Source organism: Corvus cornix, chromosome 2 (genome assembly GCF_000738735.6).
Source record: "Corvus cornix cornix isolate S_Up_H32 chromosome 2, ASM73873v5, whole genome shotgun sequence".
Lineage (NCBI taxonomy): Eukaryota > Metazoa > Chordata > Aves > Passeriformes > Corvidae > Corvus > Corvus cornix.
In genome coordinates, this window is record NC_046333.1 from 88,395,513 (window position 1) to 88,419,764 (window position 24,252).

The window sequence follows — 24,252 nt, forward strand, 5'->3', positions numbered from 1 at the left end:
ATGAGGATTTGAAGATCGTTCTGGAAGTCTTATATTAGCCTTCAGATTCACTGAATTATTAGCCTGCTTGAGCAAAATGATAATGCAATGATATTTTCACCAACAAATTCACCAAAGACAGGATTTTTTTTTTTTTCGTTTTGCAAATAACAGCATGCTGATCTTTGTTCCTGGATATTGACATCATGACAAGGTTTGTGAAAATGCTGTTTCTAAAATACTGCAAAGCTTTGTGACTGCAAAGCTTCAGGGCCATATATTCTGAGTGAACTCAGAATCTTCAGTGGAAAAATCAGTAGATCCCTCATATGTAATTATGGAAAGATTCCTCTAAAGAGTATGTTCAGATAGGATTTTTCAAGGAGTCTAAAGGAATGAAGTGCCTTATTTATATATCTGTATAAAATTGTATTGTCAATTAGTATTTTCATCCCCACAGCTGTTAGAGAGGAGAGCAAAGCTCCCCTTTGATGCATAAATGCCCTGTAACTTAAATCACTGTTTGGGGGAACACATATGTCAGGCAGGCATGGCTGATCAAATTACCAAGCACACTGGCTCTGCATGTATTTTGCCATTTAGAACTTGCTTTTAGACAAACAAAAACTATGGCCTCTCCTTTTTTATTGCATTTTCAGGGTCAGAGTGAAAGGTGAAGGCTGTAAGAAAGAACTTCACTTGGAGTTCAGCAGCCCTTGGATTTGGCATGGGATGCTTTTCACTCTGCTAATATATTTTTAATAGAATACAAGTCACTAATACCTTGTGACGGATTAGTAAGGCAGCCCTGCATAGCCCTGTCAAAACAATCTCTTCTATGTGATTCTCTTGTTTCAGTCTCCTCTCTGTTTGCTCTGATGTTGCCAAGACAGAAATGATGACAATTATGGGGGAGTAGGAAAGGGTAGGTGGAAAAGTAGATAGAAGATTGCAAAAAAAACCAACAAACAGTGATCCTGAGATGTTTATGTAGTACAGAAATATATATAGTCCTGAAATTATTTAGGCCACCTTGTAAAGCTCAACTTAAAATGTCCTGTTCCCATTTATGTTGATGGGGAATGATGTTTGGCTGGTGTTCCATCTCTTAGCTGTCCTGCTCCTCTGTTCTTCTCCCCCCCCTTACTCATTTCATTACTGACCGATTGTCTGAAGGTCTGGCAGGTTAGTAGGTGTGGGTGAGACTAGCACTGACAAGTGCCTGTAACTGGCCTTTTCATTTTTTCTTCTGAGTGCATGTGGATTAGCTGTCACTCTTTCTGGTATTTATACCACTGGCACTGATGAAGATACTGGGCTTACTGCTTGAAAGCTTTTCCATTTTGGGAAGACCTTTTTTATAAACACTGTAACAACAATGCTTTTTTCTACTCATAAAATAAGCAAACAAGAGCCTTAGTAATTACAGTAAAAACAATAATCCAAGTACAAACAATAATCCAAAAATAATTAATATTGCTGTGTCCTTCCACTTTTGTGTTGCTAGATGGGAAAATTATTTGATTCCTGTGGTAATCCACATGAGCCAAAAGGCATTTTGCCTTGAGCTCTACAGTGCAAATGTTTTCACCTTTGGACAGCTCTGTGAAGAATGCAGGGTGCTGGGGTCCAAACAAAGCAGCCCAATTTTTACAGGCAGCTTCTTGAGTGCAACTGGTCTTGTTGCACAGCTACAGTTCAATTATATGAGTTACAGAATACAGCCTGTTCTGTAAATATTTAGAAGGACTGCTTGACCTCAGGATGTTAATTTTAGTTCACAGTGTTCAGTCAAAGCTGCTTAAGTTCTCTCCAAATGAATATTTTTTCTCTTTCTACTGGTCGCAGCCACACCGTGCATTATGACAAAATATGTATATGTTTACAAGTAGGCATTTAACTGAGCCTGTATCTATGTGTAGGCATTCAGAGATTTTTGGAAAATTTAAGAATAAAATTTTCTGTATTTAGTTGTTGATCATGTTTAATGGTAGCGAATGAGGTTTATTTTTGAGGGGGATATTATAGCTTGGGATTTTTTCATGCATCAGCAAAGTGAAACAGATTAAATCTCCCCAATGAAATAAGGGGATATATCAAATTATTAAATGGCTTGTCTGAAGTACAAAAAGCAGTCTTGTGTTTTGCTTATGTCATTAAAATTTTTTTTAAAAAGAAGAAATACTGAAGGACTTACCTGGTTTATGGCAGTACATATACAGACTTTTATTTCACAGAATCACAGCATCATTGAATTGAGGTTGGAAGGAATGTCTTGGGATCATGCTGTACACCTCTCCTGCTCAAGCAGGCTCAACTAGAGCAAGCTGACAAGGACCCTGTCTAGTTGGGTTTTGAATATCTCCCCAGAATGACACCCTGCAACCTCTCTAGGCAATTGATGCCAGTTTTTTTAGCAATTCCCATTGCTGGCAATTTTTAAATAATGTAGTACAGCATATGGCAAGAGTGAAGTTTTAAGGGCTTTTTTCCAAACTGAAGAAATAATGTCATCAAATGCATACAAGACCACTTGATGGAAATGTGACATAAAAACCTGTAGTTCTGAAGCTCACTTTGGTCTCAAAAAACATATTATAAAGTCTAATAAAAGTACAGACCATTGCTTTATTTCACATTTTCTACATTTCCTGTGGTTTTGAAGCTGGGGTTTTGCTCCTGGCTGGTACATATAATAGCTCTAAATATTTCTTTGAAAATAAAATGCAGTATTTAGAATAGGAGAGGTTTGGTTTTTTTTTTTTATCTGTGTGAAGGTTTGGGGTTTTGCCCCTAGTATTTACATTGGGTTTGCACATATCATATTTCTTTCACTATGTGAATAAACAATTCACATGATATGTGCACCATAAGGAGTTCTTTGATAGCAAGCAGTTTTCCATATCCTACAATTCCTATGCACATTTGGAGTTTCAGAATTTTACATGGGTTTGTAACATTTTCTGGAGGTTATAGGTTCATTAAAAGTATCCACAAATATTTCTCTATGATAGATATGCAGTCTATATTATTCCTGCATCAAATAAGAAAAATTAATTTAATTTAAAACAGTTTGTTCCATAATTTTATGTTATTCTTTGTGTCCATATATGAACATGTCAAAGTGGAAGTTGATAACAAAAATATACGTGGAATTTTGGTACCAGGTGTCTTGTGTGAGACATGAAAAAACAGCACATATGTACTGAAGAGAAACATGCTAAAACCAGTGAATAAAGTATTCATTTGGACAGTAAATATTTTAAGTATAGGTGGTAAAATCTTTGCTAAAATATTTAATGACAGCACTATGTCTATGTTATGATCCAATTATAAGAGATGCCTCTGCCCAAATTGAAGTGCAAGCAAGACCATATGCCAAAGTCAATAATAAGGGTTTTATTTAACAGTTCATGTGAGGTAGAGAGATAGAAAGAAATAGGAAGGAAGGTGGGGAGGAGAACAGAAAGAAACTGAGAGAGAAACAGAGATTAAGCAAAAGATATCCTCCCCATGTGGATTCTTGTGGTGTCCTGCTGGTCCTTCTTCACTCTGGTCTTGATGGGGGAGTTCCCAGAGCTGTTCTTCTGGAGCTACCACTTTTATACAGTCCAAATGCTGGGTATTCATGGGGTGTTGATGCCATTCCCATAACTTGAGATGGCATGTGCATAAACACTTTCTTCCTTTCCTACAGTTTGCTATAGTGGGAATTTTTGTCTGGTCGCATTACCCAGATCTACCTGACCAGGACTGAAATTAGCATCTTCCTGTTGTTGCCATCTGTGCTTACCTCAACTTCCATGGTGGTGACTTTTCTTATGGGCACAGTGTTTTGAGATGTGCAATTGCATTCTTTAAGTCCTCACAGTCTATGAAACCAGATTGCAACAGCCAACTAGGTAATGAAGGAAGAAGAAATAATCAATAAAATATGTGAAATCTTGCTAAGATAAGAAAATAAAAGGGTGTCTTAGAAACCAAGGAAAGTTCCTTCTTCTTTCCCTATAGAGGATACAGAGATGACCAAGCACGTGTTTCAAAAGCAGGCATTTTATATTGTTCAGACAAGTTCTTTTAGGTGGTCCAAGAAGATGTAGACAGATAGAGATTAAATTCAGAGGGAATTCACTGCCAGCTGTTAGGCAGGCATTCTGAAATTCCAGTGCAATAGTGCACCTATTCACTAGTCTCTGGGTGCACAAAGCATTATTTCTCAGTGGAAGAAAGAATAAACATATCTGCGTGCCCCTAAACCATGCTAGTGGAAGGCTTGATCTGCTTGCTTTGGGCAGAATGAACATTAGAGAGAAAATATCCAGTCTGTGGCTTGTGCTTGGTAGCAGAAATGCCAGTTGCAGGTTATGGAAAAAAATGGTCTGGGAATCTGTGACTGTGACCCTCAGAAGCAGGAAGAGGGGAGACTTCTTGGACACAGGGCTTGTTATAACAGAAAACATGATCAAAACAAAGACAACTATTTGTTTTTCTTTGTTTCTTTCTGCTGCATTCAGAGAAACAGGACTTGTTGACCTTTTAATTTTTTCCCCTTTGTGTGTACGTAAGCAGCATTACACTTAAACCAAAATGCTTACTTTAGGAGACAAAGCATTATGAAGGCCCCAGTTTTGGGTAACGTACAAGCCAAGAAAGCAATAATGACAATAACACTATTTTTGTCTCCACTGCTCATCTGTGAACATCTGGTTTATAGCCAGATCTGGATAGCCTCCATTGAATGACATTAGAGTTTTACTGAAGAAAATGAAACCAGTTCTTTCTTCTAGGAGTAAGCCTCTGAGGTGAGGAATGTCTATACAATAGCTAAAACCCGAGGGCTGCATTTGAAAAACTTTGGCTGAAAAACATTACCTTATAAATAATGTCACTGACTTTAGATGCTCCTCAGTGATTGTAAGTCAGCTAGCCTTTGGGCCAAGATGGAAACTTTGAGGACCCAATATTTCTTTGTTTATAACTCTAAGTGCCTTAAATATGTTCTTTAATATTTCTGAATAATTAGAGTATAGATCTGCGCTAAGCACTGTGCTCCACTTTGAAAGGAATACTCAGATATTAAGAGAATGCATCTGAAAAAAACATCCAGAGCTCTGTGGTTGTTCACTAGAAGCTCATAGCCCTCCAGATTGGTCAGGAAGGCTTTTTCCACCCTTTGGACCTCAGTGTGAAATGGTATGATAAGGTAAGATGGCAAAAGACCTCTCTCAAATCCTGCCAGGATTACCATTGATAGCTGATCTATTTGGGCATGGGGTCTACTTAGGAAAACACAAGCAGATTACATTTTTTTCCAGAAAGAGGAGCCAAAACAGAGAAATGTCCATCCACAGATGCGCTAACCCAGTGGGGCAGGGCTGAGAACAGTCTGAAAAGACAGTGTGCATTTCTATTGAGTAGAACTGGTGCCTTGAAAGGCAAATACAGAAAATGAGTAATTCAAGGACAGTGCTTATAAGCCAGGACAACTTTTGTTATGTTCCTCTGGGGTAGCTGACAACTTGAATTCAGTAGTTTCTTTCCTGTCAGACCATTGTAACTGGGAGCCAAATCAATTCTGCTTTGTTTAAGAAAAGTTCTAGGAATGCTTGATCAATATTCACTTCCTCTTTTTGCTTCTTTTTATGGCTAAGTGATTTGTACTTTTGTTCTCTTACATAGCATCTGTTACAGACCTCATTGTGCAATGTTTATCACCTGAGAAGTTCATGACTTAGAAGAACATTTTATTTGATCCACATGGGGCTGTCAACAAAAGGATGTATTTTTCTTCAGAGTGAGATCTAAAGTTTCATTTTATAAAATAACTGTGTCAAATTGCACAGAGGAGAGATGGCTAATTTACCATTAACAAGTTAATTGCAATTGAATTTTTTTCCCCTGGAATGCAAATGAGAAGGAAAGGACCATTCCTTCTCTTATAGGTGACAGTACAGCAAATCTGTCACTTATATTCTTGTCCATTCTTGGACAGTCTTTAGCCCTCAACAATGGTGTGCCGCTGTCTATAATCACTTTGGGTAGAAAGCAAGAAGAACACCTAAATAATTGTTTAAAATCACAGAGAGTTGTGAAAGCTTATCTCTAGCTACCTAAGTGTCAAGTGGCACAAAGTGGATTCATTTCTCTGTTCAAAAGTACGGAGCAATTTAAGCTTTACAAAGCCCACAGGGTGTAGCGAGGAAAAACTCTTGTGACTCAAGTGTGTGTCAGCTAACAAATTTCTGCACAATTCACACAGAGATGGGAACTTCTCCTATTGTCTTGTCTTTGAAACATTGCACACAGTGAAAACACCTCTCCCCCTGTCTCCCAGAATTATGGGATATGTTAATGAGACTTTTTGCACTTGGCCGTTTTGAACTTCATGAGGTTTGCAAGGCATCACTTCTCAAGCCTGTCAAGGTCCCTCTGGATGCCACCCCTTCCCATCAGTGTGTCAACTTCTTGGTGACATTGGCAAGCTTGCTGAGGTGCACTCGATGCCACTCTCCACATCACCAACAAAGATTTTGAGCAGTGATGGTCCCAATGTCTATCCCTGAGGACACCACTCATCACTGGATTCCACATGGACATCGAGACATTGCCAGGAGGTCTTCGAGTGTGACCATACAGCCAGTTCCTTATCCACTGAACTGACTGTCTGTCAAATCCCTGTCTTTCCATGTGCCATGTGGAGCAGTGTGATATGCTTTGCACAATTCCAGGTAGATGATGTTGGTTGCTCTTCCCTTATCCACACATACTTTATTCCCATCAGGGGAGGTCACCAAATTTGTCAGACTTGACTTGCCCTTAGAGAAGCCGTGCAGGCTGTCACAAATCACCTTATTTTCCGTGTGCCTTAGCAGAGTTTTCAGGAGAATCTTTTGGAGGTATCAAATTCTGGAGCATCAAAATTTTCAGTTCCTTTTAGTAATGGCCATTAATTTTTCTGTCAAAGAAAAGATAACATTGAATTCCTGCAACTTGTTGGATCTCCCTGAAAAAAAAGACTCTTAAGGGGCTTCTCTATGTATTTCCTTCTGTAACGTATGTTTATGGTGTCTGTATTAGTATTCACTTGACTGAAAGGATACTGTGGATAAAGATACCTGCAGACTGTCTTCCACTTATTATATGTTCTTCCAGCATCTAATGCACCATCTAAATTTTAAGATTGACTCCAGAGAGCAGAGGAGTACCTCATTGGCATAATTTCCCTATCTCCTTTTTTTTTTTTTTTCCTTTCTTTAGCTTCTGTAAAATTCATTAATGAATTTTGGAGCTGATCTTCTGCTAGCAATTCCAAACAGGTAAAGCCTAAGAAAAAGTCTTGATCCTGTTCATCTTCTTTCAAAGGCAACTTTTCTGAAATGGGACACTTTTGTTCAGAGAATCTTACTTGTATACTACCTGTGCTTCTCAAATAAATGACTCTCTTGAGATGCAAGGGGAGGATAATATAATGAAAACTGCTTTTGAAATTTCACAATTCCTAGGATTTTGAGGGGTAGAGTTACTCATGCAGAACATTCATTTTATCATTGCTCTCCATGATGTCTTTCAATCCAAAATCTTCGCTGGTTTAGCTACTGCATCAGGCTAAGAAATTTATGTGGCAGTAGCAATTCTGTGTTGAAATCCTTCACAGCAGACTTCTTTACCTGTGTGATTCGGCTATTGATGCTGTCAATATGGTAGCTTGATACATGGCATTTCTTATAAATTGTTATTTTCTAAGATTGTAATTCTGTCTAAAGTCAGTAAATCACTTCTTGAAGGGAGCAGTTTAGTTATGCACCAGAAGAGGAACACTAAAAATCTTTGAAAGGCAGGTTCTTTGCTAAACCAGAATAATGCAGTGCTTTTCCATAAATCTTTAGATGCCACTTGAAACCTGCCTTTTGAAGAAGCCCAGCTGCAGTCTGTTCTCTAGCTAGTGTGACTACAGGCATTTACCCTCACAGTTTTCAGGTGTTGGTCATAGGCAATTTTATTTTCCACAAGATCAGAGGGCCAAACATTTTTCTCATTGTTGTGAATCCAAGATATTTCCCACAGAAAATCATGTACTGACAAAGTCCAGAGAATTATTTTCTTTCTCCCAAGGAGAATTTTTTCATTCAAGTAAGTAGTAAGTCTTATGGATTTTCAGTGGGGTTTTTTTGCCTTACCATGGGATGAATGGTAAGGATGAAGGATAAATTAGACCTCTCTGATTTTCACTGAGATGATGCATCCAGTGAATAGGCTCCCGAGTCTCCTCTAGGTCTTTGAAAACCTTCCACATGATTCTTTTCATTTTTTGTGTGTCCATTTTCCTTTCTCTGCTGCTTTTCAAGCCTCTATAGAAACACTCATGTGAACCTAGAGGAGGTATGTGCTCTATAGTCAACTCCTAATTGCCCTACTGGGTCCATCTCATTAAATATTATGTCTTATTATCCACCTATATCTTGGCCTTCAAACATAAAACGTGACCTTGGGCTGTGATCCATCTACTAACTAGACAAGATCAGATTTCACTACAGCTTGCACAAGAGATCTTCAAGGGGAAACTAAGGTATCTGAAAAAGGTTTTTAATGTTTGGGTAGGTGACCTCAGTGAGCCACAGGATCAAAGGACCTGATACATGCTATCTCACTGTTTTGTGAAAGAAATTAGCTGCATTTTACACCAGTTCTGACCATTAAATGCTTGATGTCATTTTTTCCCAAGAGTTGGTTAACAAAGAACCTAAGCTTTATCACTGCACATCAAAGCAGTCAAACCCATGCTCAGTGAAGCCAATTGTCCTTCTGTCCCTCCAGGATGAGTAAAGCCAGTTACTAGGTCCCATAATTGCTGTAGTTTTGGCAATCATAAATCAGTAAGAATTATCAAGTGGTTTCTGGTGAAAGAAAATTCCTCCATGGGATAAACAGTAGCCCCAAAAACCTTTGTTGGCAGCAGCATAAAGCATTTCTCCTTGGGTTTGGCATTATAAAATGCTCACTACATGTAATTGTTCATATACAATACCTTCATGGTGTTCTAATTATTTGGCTAATATATTTTTTCTAATGTATTTGGCTTCAGGAGACTTAAAATATGTAAAATTACAATTTAAGAAAAATTCTGGCTGTTTTCATCAAATACCTACTAATAAATAGTAAACATACCAAACGTGATACTGTCCCTTTACACAAGCAACAAGACTCATAGAGCTAGAAAAATGCCTCCATTGTGACTTCTATTTTAATATTTTTCATTATTTTAAACTTATGGAATATTGCCTTATGAAAAAAAATTTGCTGATAATCAAGGCTAATAACATAAGTGTTAAGAACAGTATTTATTGTTATATATGAATGCATACACATATGCAAACACACATACAGACAAACACATACTCGTATAAACACAGTAGCTGTCTAAACTAAAAACAAATGGAGAAATCAATTATAAAATTGAGGGTTAGACATTGGGAGTTAGGGGGAAAAAAATCACAAACCTGGCCCTGCTATGGTTGAAGAGTAATGAAGCAATATGATGATTTTCTTTTCCTCTTGAATCAACCAGCCAAAACGTGCTGTTAAACCACAAACAAGCCACTCATTAAAAACAATGCTCCAGAAAGAAAATATTTCCCGTGGTTCTCAGCATAGCAGGTAATAACACCAGAGGACAAAGGGATGGTGGACTAAGTCTTACAGTAGGTAATTCATTAATTCCTTCTGTAGTACTGCAAAACTCTAGACTCAGAATCATACAGAAGAGAACCGTGTGAAGCTGGACTAGATTAACTGGATTTGTCCATACCTTTCCCATGGTGGTTGGGCCAGACACTTGCAGAAACCCTCAACATTTTATTACACACTGTAATCCTTATGGAAGACGTAGTACAGCTGCTTTTTTTTCTGTGCCTCTTAGCTCTTTCTTCATTTAGTTACCTTTATAGGTAAGAACTGATTCTGTCAGAAGTCATGTATTATAGGGAACTTCAAAATGTGTTAGTGAAGGGGTGGTGGGAAAAGTCTGCTTGAAAGGTGAATGAAGCATTCTCTACAGTGGATACTTTACAGTTGGCTTCTTGAACTCAGCAAAGTAGGGGATGTTCCCGAAATAGCACTTAGAGCATTTGACAGATATAGCTGGTCCAATTCAGATGTGACATAAATAGGAGCAGACAGAGGGAGTAAGCAACACTCCTGGTGTTTGTGCTAGAGTTTAAGGTGGCATCACTTGAGTAGCAAAGCGATTGGAGAACAGAGCTGAAACAGGCAGGCAGATTTGTGAGAAGAGAAATACAGAGTGCAGGACTCTTTCTATGGGACAGACAGATGGGAAAGAATATATGCTCTATGTAGGCCAGAGGCTGATCCTTGAAATGTTTGTGTGTTCAAGACCAGGTCAGATGGGACTTTGAGTAACCCAGTCTAGTGGAAGGTGTCTTTTCCCATGACAGTGGGTTGGAACTCGATGATCTTTAATGTTCCTTCCAACACAAACTATTCTGTGATTCTATAATGAGTATCTCCATAGGTTCTTCCAAGTTCAGCTTTTCTACAAGCAATGATGCTAATCAATGGCATTTTCCCATCGAGCAAATTTGGCTCATGGGCCAAAGAAGCCTTGCACAAGGACATGAAAATCTGTCTGTGTGTTACCTAGATGGAGGTGCTTATGGTGCCAGTCACTGCTATAGGAAGTTGCAACCTCCTTACTGAAAATACTGAAATAGCCTTCCACTTTTATTGAGGAAGAAAGCCAGATTTTTTTCTAGTGTTTTATGGAGCTGAGATCTACACCTGTTTCCAAATTAATGTATGCACATCCCCAGTCACAATTTGCACCCCCTGCTCAGTTTGGAACTTAGAAATTATCTACATACAAAAAGAAAAACCCAGTTGCATAGCTTTTATTATCATGCTTAAAAATTGCATGGAGAGAGCTTTCTTTTGGTGCAGTACTGCTTTTGACAGCCTAAATGAAATCTGCCTGTAGTGGATGTTGCCTGTTACTGAATAGAAACATTTATTAGGTCTAGTATGTGCTGCTTCAACAGACAATGAAAAAGATAAATAATTTATTGCAATCAGAAGCCAAAACAAAAACATTGCAGTAATGTTGCATATTTGCATAGTTACCACAAATCGGTGGACAATATAAAAAATCACTTTTAATGCATATACAGATGAGAATGAATTTAAGAAAAGGGCCTGGGGAAACAGATACCAAACACTATCAGATTGTGCATTGACTTTTGACCACTTTTGTACTGAGTATGAAAGTCATCCAAAACCTGGAAAAGCCAAAAGAAGAGTCTTGATTTCAAGCTTGATGTTGAATGGGCAGCTGGACTGCCTACTTTTGGGTAAAAATGTCAATTTGGTCTCAGATGAAGGTTTTGGTGGAGTTTCTGTATTAAATTCTGCCTCTCTAAGATTAGTGTTTCTTTCTCCAACATAACTGACTGGCAGTAACAGTCCAAGGCAAAGCGTTCATGGCATTTTCTCCTCTCCAGAACTCTTTGGAAATTCTAATTTCCATTTCACCAACAATTCCAATATATTCCAATATATTAATTTCCAAAACAGAATACAACACCAAGCAATGCTTTGTCATTCCATCTCTGAAACAAAGCTGGTGGAAGAAAGAGTGCACAGAATTATTAATATAAATAAATATTTAATCTTTTTCTGTTCAGGACCATCTCTGGCTGTAGTATGTACATGTCATTATATGTTGCTGTGCAATGGAAGTGCTCTGATGAGCCAACCTCTTCTACCTGTATTCATTAGGAGTAAAGGATATAATTCTGAAAATCTAAACCTGTCCCATCTCAATCCTATATAAATTTTTTGTCCTACTAGTATCTGTACTGAAACTTCAGTGGAAGCAGCACTTAGACCTAAATTCCCTAAAAAGTTAAATTTAAATGAAACTCCAAAACCAATGCTTCACCTCCTCCTATTCCCAAAATGGACTAATACATTGATTTTGAAGCCATAGTTTGGAGAATAAATCACAGATTAAGTGTGAGGGTTCTTGGAGACAGGAATTAGATGTACATCAGTGGGAAAACCGTTTAGACAAATTGTTTATATTGTCAGACAACAACTGCTTGGTTTTGGTAATTGAGCCTTACTGATGTTGCTAACGTAGAATTAGATATTGTAAAATGACATGACGTCTGTCCTGTGGGGAGAGAGGAATGCTGATGTGAGAGCACCTCCTAATGAGGAGCAGTTGATATATATGTGGGCAGTTTTATAGTTTTGTCAAACAACATAAAAGTGTTATTCTGGATTTACTAGCAGGAAATAAAATCCAGATTGAAATTAGATTTTTAAATGGCACAAAATTCCAATGCTTTTTATGTCACCACTAAAAAACCCACACATCCTGTTAAATACGAAGCCTTAAAGCTGCAGTAATATCTTGAAGGCAAAATCAGGAATATTATTCACTCAAGTAAAACTTCTTTATGTGCTACTGCCATTGGAAATTGAATAAGTGTTTTTCTCTATATAATTGAGACTTTGTTATAAGTTGTTTGCAGTTACTGATAGAAACACTGACTTCACCCTATCCTGTTAAATATGTCTGTAAGTGGTTCAATTATGACAACTTTTGTTGCCATCCTTCCATCTAGAAATCTCAGTGAGGTTTTATCTCTGTAACAATTCACTTGAAATTTGAGGCAGTTTCAAGACATTTATATCAAACGTTAGAAGCATAATCCTGAACATTCTTGTAGGTCAAATTATGGTTATTGACTTTTGAAATAGAGGTGATAAGTGTTGTTGCTTTCTTTTCTGTTTTGGAATGGAATATTTATGACCAAACTCAACTTCTCCTTCTTATTTGATCCATATCATCAACTTTAATGGGAAGCAACAGACAGGGTTTAGCCAGTGGGCACATAATGTTGAAAAGCAGACAATTCCACCTTTATCATATTTCACATTTTTGCATCAATGTCTGCAGGGCAGTCAGTCGTTTGCACTCAACTTTCATGGTTCACTATTGCTTGTGGCTTCATATAGCCCATTTTTTGTTTCTTTTAAAGACTAATTTATCTCTCTCAGAGATCAAGCTTGCTCTTGCTTTAACTAGTTTTAGGACAAAGGAAGGTGATGCAGGCAGTAACCTTTTTAGAAGCAGGTCTGCTTGTTTGATGTGTTGCTTTTTTCTCTGTGGAAAAGTAAATCTGCTTGCAAATGCCTTCAAAGGAAGAAAAACCCCTCTTTTCCTCTTCCTCATTAATATAGAAGAGAACCCTCTTAGTAGTGTGCAAGGTGCTTGGGACAAGATAAATGATGTTTTTATTAAAATTAACCAAGCAAACCATTTTCTATGGGTTGCATTAAAACATCCTTTTCTTCTTAGAAGGCAAAGTGCAGTGACTCTCTAACCGAGAATTAAAATAATTTTAGGTATTGCTTGCATATTATCAATAGATACAGAAGAGAGCTTGTTTGCCAGCTTGTGAAAAGAACATGAAAGTGAAAAGGTGGGACCTGCAGTCTCTTCTCTGACAAGTAGGAGTTCACTGACTTTAGCACGTAAATCGCAAACACTGCTGAGGATCACCTCTTGTCTGGGAAGGAGAGCTCAGAATGACTACAAAATTGGGTTACAGTGCAATATTTAGAATAATCTATCTAAATCACATTATAGGTATTCTTCTTCCCTTGTGTAGCAAAATATATTTAGAGGGAATGGAAGAGAAGCTGCGTTTAACCTGACATTGCCCTGCTGTGATATCTCACATCCTGGGACCAAAGGCTAGCCTGTATCCTGCTCTCCTTTCTGTCCCTTAATACATAAAGCAAGGAAAGGAACAATTCCCTGGTGTTTCCCTCTGTTGTAGGAGGAGAAAATAAGCTCAGCCCATGGAAGAAAGGTAGAACTGAATTTGAGGCAAAATTGTCGGCTAAGAGAGCATGGCGTGATGTGATCTGAGGTGAGAAAAAGCAGGGGTTTACACTCCAGAGCACTCAGTTACCTGCTGTAAGGATTGGTAACCAAAAAGGTATTTGTAACTGGAATATAGCAAAACTCTGTGGTCTGAAAACAAAGTAAGGCAGGCAGGAAAAATCTGACCAGAACAATTTACTTATATCTCAGATAGTGGTCTGAGACCAGTCATGGTTTTTGATAGTCATGGCCAGGTTAACCTGCTGTCTTGCTCCAGCCTCAGGTTGCCAGAGAAGGGGAGTGCTGAAGAAAAAGCACAGCTGAACAACAAATATCTGGGAGATCTGGGGAAACTGCATTATTTTGCCTTCCAAGTTTAAACAAGTGTGGCACTCCTGGCCAGTGTGCCACCACTTTATTTGATATGGTCACTTCTTGCTGTGCAGCAAGACTGGATTAAATTTTTCTAGAAACTGCAAAGAACCAGCTCAGGGATCAGGAAACCAAGAGTGCTCCTACTCAGACATTACTTCATATGTTCCTCTGATTTATGGATGTAGTGGGGGATTGACCTTATCATGTTTGATAACACAAAATCCCATAAGAATTGTCAGGATACTGAGTTGCAAACAGGCCACATGAAGTACAATTTTAGATGCTGTAGTTTTCTCTACGCATGCAGGTAGGATCTGTCCTGAAAAGAGATTAGCTCCTGCAGTTACACTGGATAAAGGAACCAACATAATGTATGTATTAAGGCATTTAACTTACACTGGTCAGAATTTTATTACTTTGCTATTGCAATTTTGAGTATAGAAATCTTTCAAAATTCACAATACAGTGTCCTAGGTGAAACATGAAATAAAATAGCTAGAAATATTGCACATTAACCATGCATACATTTTCATATGCTTGCACTTCAGGTCTGATAAACTGATTGTATATGATCTGAATGTATCTGTTGTTTTAGAGTAATCAAGCCTGATTATAATTTTCCCTTTTTAGTCTCCTTAAAAACAACCCTAAACCCAAACAAAAATAACAATTTTCTCATCTTCTGGGGTAACATGCAAATGAACTGCTGACTCATAAGTCCTTGTGTTATGCACAGATTGCCAGCTTGAGAGAAAATGATGTAACATTTGTAGTTTTTTTAATTTTGTGGATGCCAGTTGCTAATATGTACATGGGGCTGATGCTAGTGAAAAAGTTGGTATTTTATCCTCTAGGCCTTCCATTTAAAAAATTAACTTGTGATTAATTGCTGTATGCTTCCATTACTGCAACGCATATGGATTTTAAAAGCCATTTGACAAAAAAAATGCACCTTGGGGTATTTTAAATGCAGCAGCTGTAGAGCACTCAGTAATTTTATTTTGTGGTTTTTATATTCATAGTGACTGAAAAAGCAACTTCAGTTAGGATCACAGGATAATAATATCAGTTCTGTTCTTCTCCAAAGTTTGATATTCTGTGTTTAAGAAGCTGACAACCATATCTGAAACTCATTGATTATCTGTTTATAATAGCTCATCATCTCAATGGATCAGATCAACAAACCTTTTCCACTTTGTCGAAGGTATTCCAAATAACAACAAAATGGAGCCAATGATATTTGAAACTGAATTAGAATAATGCTAATCTGGTTTATTTATTCAAAAAAAAAAAAGCAGCAATTGAAGAATTATTTGTGATCAATTTAAAGGATCCTGATTTCAGATTAAATTAACTGTTCTCTTCATTTTTCTAAAGAGTACATTTATCTATTCTATAGTCTATCACTGACTCATAATTTTTTTTTTCATAAGTGAGAAGAATATCTTAAAACAGTGCATGCATTCAATTAACATTATTTAATCTATTGATTCTAAGGTTTTCTGTCCTAGATTTTTAAAAAAATTCTTGTAAAATCCGTTGTCCCACACACCAATCTTTCATGGTCATCCACATAACTTGACATTTGCTACTTCTTCGTTAAATACTACCAAATTAACATTGTTATTCAAGTGTGTGGAGTTGGATGGCTTTCTTTTTTTTTCTTTGTATTTAAAATCTAGATAATCTGCTGGGTATTCTTGTTCCAGTTCCTTGGCCTGTTCCAACATACCAGAAAACAGAAATGTATCCCTTCTATGATGAAACCAAGGCAACCCAGAGAATATCTCTTCTGAAGATCACAACTGGTTGTCACAAATGAAAAAAAATTGATAAATTACAGTTTGCAAATCCCTACAATAGGAAATTAATGTAGTGGTTTGAAATAAAGCGAATTTCAGCAGTTTTAGACAATTGCTTACGACCATCTGCATAAGAAAATTTTGTTTCTTTTTCATTGAATGTACAGAGATTTTTATATAAACAGAATTGAATCCTTTCAAGAATCAGCATTTGATCACAAGAGTATGAAATGAGACTTCACAATGGATCTGATAAATGAGATATTTATATATGAACAGGCACATTGATTGACCTCTGATTTTTGAAGAATTTTCAAAAAGCAAAGTAGAAAGAAATATAATTCTCTGCTATTTATTTTGGGAAGCAAGTGGTTGAGCCATGTGCTGTAAGTGACTCAAATCTGGATGTTTGAATTTCTTATCAATATTTTGACAGAATGGTTGTAATGCACAGCCTTAAAATCAGTTAAAATGTTGGGCCAGGATGTCTGTGAACATAGAAAGTCGTGTATCATCCTAAAATACTGCCATTTGATTTTGGTACTTCACTGCAGCAAAAAAAACCAGCAGTGAGAGCCGGACCTATCAGATTTTATTTCAAGTAACAATTTAATGTCCAGTCTTTAATGTAAGTAATATGTAAAAACCTAAGCAAATTTTTATGTCAGTATTTCTACCCTGCATTAGTTCATAGAAGCACTTAGAATAGGAAATTATGGCTGAAATTAAACCAGTTGACATTCTTACTTTGATCCCAATTGAGATATGGGTTATGGCTGTCCTGTCCTGCACCCTTCTTGCTGTGGCTGAGCAACTTAACTACCCTTAGCTACCTGTGAGTTTGTGTGACAGGGAAAATGAACCAACCAGAGATCTGCTGTGATGGGGCAGCATTGCAGCATCATGTTCTGATCTGTTTGCTACCAACAAAATGCACACGAGCTCATCTTTCACTTTTAAATGAGTCAGGTTTCCCTTGGAGCCTTTCAGTTAGAAGAAAGAAATAAACACTTAGCAAAGGCTACTGATAAAATCTACACTTTTACTACTTTTTTTTTTAATTTTTAATAGGAAAATGTGCAACCTCCCTTCTAGCAAAAAGATGTAAATTGTGGATTTTAAGAAACAAATCCTGCTGCACAGCAGGTTTAGACAGGCTGCTGCAGTCAGGGCCTTAAGGCACTCTGTGGCTTCCCTGTGGTAAGCCATGGTTCTCATTTGTAAAGCCAGGAGAATTCCCACTGTTGCTATAATCATATGCATGATCCTTCTTCCATCTCAGTGCTTCCAGCATCAGTTAAAAAAAGAAAAATAGGGCAAATGTTGGTTGTCATGTAGTCAGCTATCCAAGAGCTTAGAAACTTCATATATTTTGCAGGATTTAATTTTGTCCTCAGGAAAAGAATTAAGCTTTTTAGATGAAATCTTAAACAAACAAAAAAAAAAACCCAAACAAACAACAACAACAAAAAAAAACCACAACAGCAAAGAGAAAGAAAATAGAGAAAAAAAAAAAAAGACAAGGAAAAAACCAACCAATAATAAAAAGAGCAACTACCCCAAAACATGTCCTTATTCAGACATGGCAGTGAAGGCATCAGAATCTTTTTTTTAATGTAAAATAGTCTCATTTTTCCCATGAACTCCTGTTTTCCAAATATGGAAAATCCTTTCAGAAAAGGCCTGAGTTCATCCCGTGATCCTTGCTGTCATATTATCTCTGTGCTCTGTCACTTCTGCACTTGGTGACTTCCTGTCCATTGTTTGATTCTGCAACTTTCCTATTAACAGCCCTTGATGGACTTGTTTTAGCATGTCTTTTTGATTCCCGTTATTCTTTTGATACTCAGACAATATAATTCAGTGTGTTTCACAGGTCAGTTACGTTTTGTAGGTAAAAGTACTCTGGTGTCTTTGAAGACTTCCCTTTGAAAATTTCATTCTATATCCCCTCCTTCCTGTACTGTGAAAAAGGCTGAGCATATGTTCCCTACTTATCTTCTCTGCGTCTTTCATGATCCTCTAAACTTCAGTCTTCCCTCTTTCTGTCCACTGTCTTTTCCTTTTCATTGTTAAAAGGTGCTGGTCTGCTGTTTCTTGCCCACTGTGGAAGCTGCTTCAGAAATTTCATTGTGTCTTCTGCCCTCCCATCTAGAAGGAGGGGAAAACCTAGTTTGGAAGGATCCTCTGGAGGTCATCTGAGCCCACCTACAGCTGACAGCAGGGGTTTGGATTAAGTTATGCATTGGTCCAACAAGATAACTCTTGAATTAATTCCAGTAAGGGAGATTCCACAAGTTCTCTAGACAACCTGTTCCAATGTTTGGTTGTTCTCACAGTGAAGAACTTTTTCATGTAGTCTGATGAAATTGCCTTTTGAAGCAACTGATGCTGATCGCTGTGTCCTTGTGAAAAGAGTGTCTCCGTCTTCTCTATAACCCCCCTCTAGATATTGAGAAAATGTGATTAGACTCCCCCTCCCTTTCAGTTGAGTAAGCTGAGTTCCTTTCACCTTTCAACAGGCATCAGCTTGGTGGCCTTTCACTGAACCATCTCCAATACTTCAATGTCTCTTTTGAAGTGGGAATCCAAAACTGGACGCAATATTCCAAGTGTGACCTAACAAATGCCAAACAAAGCAGTGATAAACTTTGATCTGCTGGTTTTGCTTTGGCTGTTGCAGTCAAGGCCCCACATTGGTTTTACTGCTACAAGGATGCACACCTCACCCAGTTGGTGCTTGGCCTGTACTGCTACTTGGGATTATTCCATCACAGATGCAGGATCCTATAAATATCTTTGTTAAATAGTATGCAATTCCTGTTGGCCCAGTCTTCCAACCTGTTGAGATCTCTGTTTGCTGTAGTGTGTAATTGATGCCTTAGGACTTCAATGCATCACAATATATACCTTGTTGTGTCTTACTGTGTTTTTTCTCATAGAGTGTGGAACTCTGTGAATCAGTGGAGGCATGGAGCCATGCTAATTTTTACATTAGCATAATAATAACAAACAATAACAACAACAATATGAATATGAATATAGATACAATATTATATTGATACCATTTTATTATTATTCTTACCTTTTATTATCTATGATTTGTTTATTATTAGTTGATAAAATTTGTTTTCTGTTTTGTTTTCTGTTCCTTTACAGGTTATCAATAATGATATATTTGCTTTTTTGACCAACACTGAAACTGACTGGATGTTTTCACTAAAATATCCATGCTGATTTTGAGATCTGTTTCATCAACAGCAGTAGCTAGTGCAGACCTAGCAGTGTATGTGAGGAGTAAAAGGGCATTTTTTTTCTCTGTACATATTCATTTGAATTTATCAGCACTGAATATCATCTATTATTTTATTGCCTAGTTTTTCACCTTTGAAAAGAGAAAACTGAGATATGATATGGTTGAATATGAAATATTACAGTTAAAACCAAGTTCTCAGTGTTTCTTATAACACAAGAAACACAAGTCATCAAAAGAGGTTGCAGAATTTTAAAACCTACAGAAATATCGTTATTTCCACACTATTTTACTGATGAAAGTACGTATGATTTCAATACTTATTTAAAACTATGTTTTAAAGTGATCTCTCAAGACTGAATAAGGACGAAACAGTCCAGACTCAGAAAGTCCCAAACCCAATGATTACAAAATTTCTTCATTTGACTGATTCTTAATTGTTTTATTACCATGAATATCTGTTGTTTGCCATTATCAAAGATAGACTACTGAACTATATGTTGTGACCTAGTATAGCCATTTCACATCACACTTCTGAAGATAACCTTCATCAACTGCTCCGTCCATCTTAGATTGAAGTTTCCTGAGTAGATCTTTCATGTCTACTTACTTCTGTTTCTAAAGGTGGTCAGGGGAAAAAAATGTAGTTCTTAACTGTAAAACATAGCCCTAGAACACTGATGAATAGCATACAGTCTGTTTTAGAGGAAGTCATTGTGAGAAAGTTCATTGCAAATAGCCAATGGAATGTGCAAAGAAATGTGTTGGAAAGATTCATCAACAGCTGCTCCTGTACAAGTGCTTGTTAAGTGTAGTAGTGATCAGGCTGTGTACAAGGAGCAAGCTTTTCCAAACTCACTGAAGTTTGAGATGAATACTAGATATTGGCATAATTTTAAAAATAAACCCTTGGGAGTGTACGCAGACTGTATTTCTGAGCAATGTATGGCTAAAATAACTAGTGATGCTTTACATGACTTTATGTTTTATTTTTGGGATGTTACACCTAGGAGATTTGCACCTTGTGTCTCTATTTTTGTTTCCACAGAGCACCACTCCATTTTTAAGCTTGCCTTGTCTTCTCACAGACATAATTCTCCTTATTTGCTAAATATTTGTTACTCATCCTTTGGTATGCTTTCCTATAAGAAGGGCTTGAATTCTAAGATGTTTGTTGCTGTAATTTCTAACAAGTTGTCATATTTTCCTCTTTCATTAGCAAATAACTGGAAGTACACTCTTGGTTGGGTGTGGCAGATAGTTCTGGAATGTAGAATGAAGAGTTCCTCTGGTTTTGGGTTTGCTTCCTTTTCTGCTTTTAGGAAAGAGGGTGGACATGAGATCAAGAACTTTAAACTTCTACTGCCACTGAAGGAAGAGATCCTGCCCTCCTTCCACCCAACTGCTTTATGTCTTAGGCTGCATTTTCTCGGGTGTTACCACAAGTGTTTCTGGAAGGAACCAGCGTGGGTTACACCCCAAAGGCAGCAATGTTAGCTGAGAGATCCAGGGATACATTTGGTAGTAGCATCTGTTCATGCCAGCTTAAAGTGTTGACACTTTATCTTAAACAGGCTTTATTTGCTAATATTTGCAACATCAATGAACGGCTTTTACACTTCCAAATGGCTGTATAAATGGGTAATCACACATATCTACATTGCAGCTAATCCCTTGAAGTGGTACTGAATGACTAAACAAGTTATTTTTTTTCTTTTCCGTTTGATAGAGAAATTTTTAAAAAATGTGGTTTTAACAGTAGACCCTGTAAGACCTCAAAAAGTAGTATGTAATAGGTTAATTTATTATTTTTCCCCACTAAATTGCTTGAATGTTCCCCTTTGAGCTGCTCAGTAGTGTAGAATTCAGCTTCTCCCTAAATAAAATGGTATCAGTAAGTACTTGTTAACTGAGGAGATGGCCTGTAACTGCACATTTAAGTTAATTTTAGCAACTATCCAGACAAATTCTCACCTCCTCCCCTTCACAGATATTTTCTAATTCCCTAGGAAAAAGGCATTAAAAAGCCTGAAAATTATGTTTCCGATTAGGGTGGCTTTATCATATTTAAATTCTGTGTGGCTCTGCCAGATAATTGAATGAAATGTGATAAATTCTTTTGATCTTTGTTGAGATGATGTGGGCTGTAAATATTGTTTCGTTATACTGTTCACGTTGGCATAGATTGTATTGTGCCACTTACAGCTCCTTTGGCACAGCTCTGGAATCAAGAGTTCAGCAGTGATTAATGACTGAGAATACAAACACCTACTGTTGAGTCTAAGAGCTCTCTAATCTCTGCTCCTGTTCTTTCCCTCAATTCCAGCATTAGTTAATGTGGCTTCTGTGAACATAGCAGTTCTGGTGACTTGTCATACAGTTTGTACTGCCAGCGGTTAGCAAAGTGGTAGCATAGAGCTAATGATCATTAAATTCTCAGTTTTCTTAATTCTTGATTATTATTGTATCTCTGATGGCTTTTCTCAGTCTTGCAATTTTTTATTTAGTGTTTAATAGAGCAAAAGCTTTTAAACCTGTGCTAGAGTCTTTTCTCAGTCCTTGCACACTGTACAGTCATTTAATATCCTTTGATATGTTATGCCAATTAAGTGATATGTGTGTTAACATAAATATTTAATTGTTAAAAGAGAGATCACTTTGGCCTAAAGCTTTAATTGAATTAGATGCTTTTCAGATGATTGTCAAGATTAAACAGTCCATTATGAACATTTGCCACTGCAGGAGACTTCCGCTTATTGAAAGACAAAAGGGTAATTTCATCTAGTACTGCTGTAAACTGTACGAGTCCTTCATACTGATAAGGGAATTCTCTCTCTTTTAACCTTGATATGTAATGTAGTAATGAATTTATGAATCTTTAAATTCAATTGCATCATTAAAGTGGGGATATGACATTAACACTGCCAAGTAAATTAAAAGGATGAAAATTTATCTACATAGCAGCTAAAGAGATCAGAGTCAATACCAATTTGTCAATAATTACCATCGCTTTAAAAAACAAAACTAACATGATAAAAGTAGGCAGCTAGAGATCTTTATTGCATACTAACTGGAGTTTGATTAATTCCAGTGACAGGCTTCACAGGGCAAACTGGAGTTTTAGGGAAACTAATTTTCCTTGACACTGGGCTGCTGAGGCACCTAAACTATAACTCCCACAAAATGTGCTTGTGTTAATATGGAATCCAGTTGTTTCAATATCGACCAAAAATACTTCTGGTTGGGGGCAAAATGTTCCTGTATTGCAGTTTTGCCTAATTGTGTAGGCATCTTCCACAGATCAGAATCCTGTTTTTTTGATAGGCTGTGGATTGTAGTCATGTATATATCTCACACTGAAAACACACCACAGCAGTTTCCTTCAAAATATAGTACAGCTATGCATAATGCATGATAAAACTAGAGAGATGTGCAATGTGAATCAAAGTTTTAATGTCCTAGTTTTCCAGATATTATTATCTATTCAGTGTGTTTTTAAAGGAGCTCTGATTAAAAATCATGTCAGCTGTGACAAGCCATAAAGCCAAGCACGACTTTCAGTGAGAACTTGAAAAAACTCTCTCTGAACAGGTTTTAATATTAAAATCATTATTGGGGAACCTTTTTCTTATTTTGCCACGGGTGGTGGATTACATCAATAGAATCCTACTTGCTGACAACATGTTGTCACTGAGCATCATAAAGCAAAGAAATTCAAAGCACAATAGATTTCCTCTTTGTGTCTGACACAGCTGTCCTTACTCGAATGGCTGGTCTGTATTGGCTTCTTTGTATTTGTTGACCAGGTCTTCTAAAGAGTAGATGCAAAATTTCAACCAGCCTTGCCATCTTGGGACATGCTGCAAAGTAACTGAATGCCTGGCTTGACTTGAATTCTTACCTGCCCCCTTGGTCTGCAAAAGCATCCAAATGTCAAAGAGGCCGTTTGAATGTAAAATATACAGCTCAGCTTCACATCTGGGTGCAATGCTGTTGTGGGACTGCACATTCTCAGGCTACCTGATTTTTTCTCTTACCCAATATCAGACCACTGGAGTGTACCTGAAATTTTACAATAAATGCAGTTCTTACATAGGCTTCAGGCTTGTTGACTGTCCAGCCACACCCTGAGTTGCTTACTCTCAACAAACAGCATGAAAGAGTCAACAGTGTGACTGATGCTAAGGTTATGTCTGTACAAGTGAGGAAGTCATATCTAGACTAAAATGGAAGTGAAAATCAAACACCTTGCTACTTCTTCAGGAATACTGGGAAGGGTTCTCTCATTAGTGTGAGAAGCTCTTCTGTTTTGCTGTAGGGCAAATGCTTGCTTAAGCAGGCAGGAGGGTTTTCTCTTGTTCCTTGGTTTGTGCCCAAGATAGTGAAGGAATAGATTTGTGGAGGTGCTTTTAGGGTCCCAGTCTTGTAACAAGTTTAAAATGAATTATTTTAAGTACTTGGATAATTCTGTTGTCATGATGTTTTCTTTAATAAAAGCTATTTACTGAGCAGTGTATTATTGAGTGTATTTATTGAGTCGTAAGCAAAATTAATTTGTTAATTTCTGTATATTTATAGTTGATGGTAACTGGGAAAAAAAAAGAGAGCAGTGCAGAACTGCTTTATCTACTTGGTATGATTGAGAACTGACTCTGTTTTATTTAAGAATTTTAAATATCATTAAAGCAGTGGGCTAGAGAGGGTGCTGTTTGGCTGGGTGCTTTACTAGCCACAGATAAGGGAGGTGATAAATTTGTATTGAAATATCATTTGAAAACCTAATACACGGGATGAGTTCTTACTGGGTTGTGGATGTTCATTGATCTCTTTTCTAGCTGTATTTTTTTACTCTATTGGAGACAGTAACAGGAGAAAAAGACTGGTGGGACTGCAGAAGCATGAGGGTCAGTATGAGGAGCAGGTTAAGAAAGTGG

The 24,252-nt window shown here is 37.3% G+C and overlaps 1 protein-coding gene across 8 annotated transcripts in view; it reads left to right on the forward strand.

The window, feature by feature from the left end:
* LOC104685850 (poly(rC)-binding protein 3-like) overlaps window positions 1-24,252 on the forward strand; it is a 504,202-nt gene that overhangs the window by 72,378 nt on the left and 407,572 nt on the right. The gene's annotated exons all lie outside the window — the stretch shown is intronic.